At 36.2% G+C, this 4903-nt stretch overlaps 1 long non-coding RNA gene across 1 annotated transcript; it reads right to left on the reverse strand.

Moving 5' to 3' along the window:
* Window positions 1-761: 761 nt before the first annotated feature.
* On the reverse strand, window positions 762-4345 carry LOC130734621 (uncharacterized). Its single transcript, XR_009018016.1, has 5 exons — window positions 3907-4345; window positions 3626-3774; window positions 2128-2224; window positions 1863-2007; window positions 762-1346 (listed from the first exon to the last, which is right to left on the reverse strand). It is a non-coding gene; the product is annotated as an uncharacterized LOC130734621 (long non-coding RNA).
* Between the last annotated feature and the right edge of the window lie 558 nt (window positions 4346-4903).

Below are 4903 nucleotides of genomic sequence, written 5' to 3' on the forward strand. Positions count from 1 at the left end.
ACCCACCATAAGGTAGCTATCGCCAATGGGTCCGATGCAAAGATCAAAGCGCGCAGCCAGACTTTAACGTCCAAAATCGAGAACGAGTCACCCTCTGTATCAAAGCCCATTCTACGCCAGATAGCACGAGCCAAGTAATAGTCTCTGAGGCAGTGCAGAGCCGTGTCTTCGTTCGCCGAGCACACACCACAGTTTGGATCCTCCGCCATACCCCTATGGAAACGACAAGCATTAGTAGGCAACACGTCCTGAAAAATTAGCCAGAGGAAGACAGTACACTTGAGAGGCATATTGATTTCATTTTTTGAAAATTTAAATTATTTCAATATTTATAGCATGAAGACTTTATTAGTATTAATGTTAGGTTAATTTCGTATACACAATTAAAGGCTAATTTATTTTAAAGTTAATTCGTCACCTATTCATTTAATATTATACGTAATATTTTAGGCATTCTTTGAACAATTAGTGTATAAAAGAACAATTATGTGTATGAAAAACATTTTTTTATTAAAAAGGCTAGTGAAATTAATGTTTTTATCTTTGAATAAAATTTGATTGTTACATTTTAGTTTTTTTTAAAACCTTTTTTTATTTTTCATTGTCTTTGTTTTACGTGAGTTTACCTAAAAAATGAAAAATTTATCATTTTTTTCCCTATTTGAGTTAGTTGGAGATAGGATTAATAATGGTTCATTTATTTTGTTATTATGTATTTTTGTAAGTGTATATCACGGAACAAACGGTGAAATAAAATTCAGTAGCACCAAACTGTAATTTATTATGCTTGTGAAATAAATAAAAAATTGATTACATACTTTAAAAAAATTAAATACACATTTCATATATTTTTAAATACTTCTTGGTAAACTTCGTTCTTTGTAGCGTTTGTCACTTTTTCTTCCTCACCGAGCACTAATAATTTGAGTCCTTTTCTTGATCTTACCCCGGAGAGAGCAACATACAGTTGTCCATGTGTGAATACAGGGCGAGAAAGATATAGGCCAACGTGGGATAGTGACTGACCTTGACTTTTATTTATAGTCATTGCAAAGCACAAACTGATCGGAAACTGACATCTTTCAAACTTAAGCGGGTCTCCTGAGACAGATGGAACCATGTCCATTCTTGGAATGAAAATGTCATCTCCAATGTTGGTTCCAGTTATTACAGTGGCTTTTATGACATTTGTTCCAAGATCAGCCACTATTAGTCGCGCTCCATTGCATAAACCGGCTGCTTGATCTATATTTCTTAAAAGCATTATCGGAGCGCCTTCCTTCAATATTATTTTATGATTTGGTAAAAGCATATGGATCGAGCCCCTTGCTTCTCATTTCTGCAACCTACAAAACAAACTCAAGGGTGACTAAAAATAATAAGCCTTTCTTCAAATGAGAAAACAACCTCAAAACAAATACCATGGTCCATTAGTTTATCATATCATACAGTTCAAACTATCCATAATTGAAGAAAAGGACATCTAACTAATCCCAGGAAATGTTACTTAATAACACATAACTTCACACTCAATATTTTACCCCTTCCTTAGAGCATTTTTTTATTTATTTAAAAGATATATGAAAGTAAAAGAAGATGAGCATACAATTCTAATTTCTTCTATTGACTAATAAGATTTTACAAAAAATTGCCTTGTACACTTAATCATTTCAGTTTCAGAAGTCCAGAAAAATGGTTCCAAAATCATCAAAGAAATGATATTATCCATAGTATATTCATATAAAAGTTTAACACTTCCATGAGTATCCCATTGGTCTGATCTTCAGTATCCTCAAAGAAAAAGATACAAAGATATATTAAATGTTTACTTCTTACAAAGAAAAGAATCACACAATACTCACCTTGGTCTTTGGCAGCTAGCAAATCATTCTGGGAATGAACTGTTCTGTCTCATTGCTCCTGCATGTTCTGTCAGCATTTTAATCCTCTTGCTTGTCTACATGATTTCCACCAACCATTCTGCACTTCCTCTAATACCCAAGCATCCTGCAAAAATGACAATGAGAATAAGATGATTGAAATTGAAATTGACTTTGATTTTGTGGCTTTAATAAGATCAAATTATTTTCAACCGAAATTTGCACTTTTGAAAAGCTACCCACTCACTAAGATCAGCAAGCATGAGATTCCAATTTATTTTAATATGTTACCATCTCAAGCAGCACAAGAGTTAAATTTGGAATAACTGGAAAATGATCAAGGGCTGCAAGAGTTCAAAGGAGAAAATCATCAGTGTATATCAGTACCCTTTAAATAGTATACTGGGAATCTAGTCCATCATTATGAAACCATAGAGCAGCAAGATAAATAATGTAGAAGAGATGAAACCAAAGAGCATGAGATTGTTGACAGTACCATAAACCAATTATCACCCAATCTTTCATATCAAAAATTGAAGAACTCCCCAATAAGTTCATCTCAATTTATCAACTTAACCCCCTTACCCACAAAAAAAGCATTACTTAGTACATAGAAATCCACACATAATCTCTTATGTAATGATCAGTAAAATCAAAGTCAATACAAACAGAACAACACTCTACTAATGGGAATTAGATTTCCCACCCCCTGTTTTAGATTTCCCACCCCATTTAAAAGTGGGGAAAAACCAATATTGCCCCTCCGTCTTTTAGTCCGAAACTTCAACCTTCGGATCAGTACGAAACTTCATCCTTCGGATTAGTATGAAACTTCAACTTCCGGACACCTCTGACAGATTCTACCACCTTTTTCAGCACCATTACTCCATAGCTTCACCTACCTCACCACCATTATGGCCTGCATAAACTCCTCAACCACCCAACCACCCCCCATTTATGGCTGAACACACTGTTTGGATTGGTCCTCGTGTTATTACCAACTTTGATTTAACAGACATAACAGAAGATTGATAATATGATTCATGTTTGTAATGTTGTAACCATGTCTGTAACCATGTCTGTAACCATATTATTAGCAAGAATATTTTCCTTCAGTATTGTAACGAGGTCTGTTTGTCCCATATTATTGTCACTGCATTTTCACGTTTCTGTCTTTGTGACAGTATCTGGTTTGAAAGATCCGAATCTTGAAGTTTCATATTAATCCGGTTTTTCAACTCTCGGACGTCTAAAAAAGGGGGGTGGTAAATTTAATTATGAAGCAGTCCGAAACTTATAGTCCTGGATTGATCCGAAACTTAAAGTCCTGGATGGATCCGAAACTTAAAGTCCTGGATAGATTCGAAACTTAAAGTCCTGGATAACTCTTACCAAGCAGCAGAATGCAGTAAGTTAAGACCAAACCAAAAGGCATATTCATCAATTACAATCTCAACCACCACCACAATTACAAACCAAACATTTCAACCCAACAATTCGTTAGGCAAGTCCTCCAAGACGGCCACGACACCGATAATGTTATTTTAACTGTAACTAAAGAATCCGAACTTTTAACTCTCGGACTAGTCCAGAACATCAACCTCTGGACTGGTATGGAGGTTTAAGTCCCGGAGGGTAGTCCCGGCATTTTTTTAAAAAGGCTAGGGTGGCAATTCTAAAACAGGGGGTGGGAAATCTAATTCCCTCTACTAATCTTTGATATGAAACAAAACCAACATCCAAACCTTTGCAATTCTCTTGGCACTTCGGTACCACATCATCTGCTCCCATGCTGCAATCAATGCTATGCCAAACAGTATCCCCATAAACATCCCAGAAAGCAAACCCATTTTCACAGATTCCAAACAGGAACCCAAAAATAAAACCCAAAACCCTACATGAAAAAGAAGCAAAATTGAAGACCCCAACTCACAAAAAAATAAAATTCAAGCTAAAAGTTGAAACTTTATTTGAAGTTTGAGAAAAAAATAATTAAAGATTAAAACTTTAGTGACTGAACACCAACCTGGAATGAGATTATGCAGAGAGACCAAAAGTAGCAAGCAAAAATAAAACCCAGATGGTAAAATTGTGCTAATAATGGTATGAGTTGTGGGGCTTACAGCCTCAACCCGTTTGAGGCTTCAAGATGCGATTGGAAGGGGCCATGAGAGATGCGATTGAAGGTCGAGTGAATTGGAAGGGGTCGTGAGAGATACGATTGAAGGTCGACTGCGATTGAAGCGAAGAATGGTTATAATCTGGATGAGAGGGGAAACAAGGGATAACTGGTTTAGTTGAGGTTTCGATTCAAGAGCTTATGAATATGAAAATCAAAGACGGTGATGAAATTCTAGAAGAGATGAACTGCAGGGTTGAAACGGTAGAGGATGTTACGCTGATGAGAGAGGGGAAAACGCGTTTAGAATAAATGGGATTAAGGAGAGATGAGTGAAGGATAAGGAGAAAGGTGTAGGATAAGAGGAATGAAGGATTGAGTGCCATGTAGGATTTTTCATGATATTAACCAATCAGTAGATGCCACGTATGCGATGACTGTACTGAGATCTTTTCCTGAATGTATATACTATGGATTTAAATTAAAAATAAGTCAATCGTGCATAAGTCAACTGTATTTAATATGAAGAGAAAAATGAAATAAATAAATGAAATTGTGTTGTATATATCAAACAATTTCAAAAACTTCCTTACACTCTACATTTACAGTACCGATATGTTGTTTGCCCGAATCATCGAGTTAGGGATGACAATTTTCACCTGCATGTGGGGTTCCCTGTGGGGATGGTCTAATTTGGGGACCCGATCTTGGAGAATTTTTTCCCGTGAGGGTGGGGGTGGGGACGAAATCCCCCCCCCAAAACAAATTTGGGGATGGGGCTGTGAATCACCCTCCCCGCTCCATGTGCATAGGTAAAAATTCAATAATACCCTTAATAATAAAGTCAAGTAGCTAATAAAAAAATATAAAGGATCATAAACGTAGTCGATTAGGTACTTCAAAA

Source organism: Lotus japonicus, chromosome 1, assembly GCF_012489685.1.
Source record: "Lotus japonicus ecotype B-129 chromosome 1, LjGifu_v1.2".
NCBI lineage: Eukaryota > Viridiplantae > Streptophyta > Magnoliopsida > Fabales > Fabaceae > Lotus > Lotus japonicus.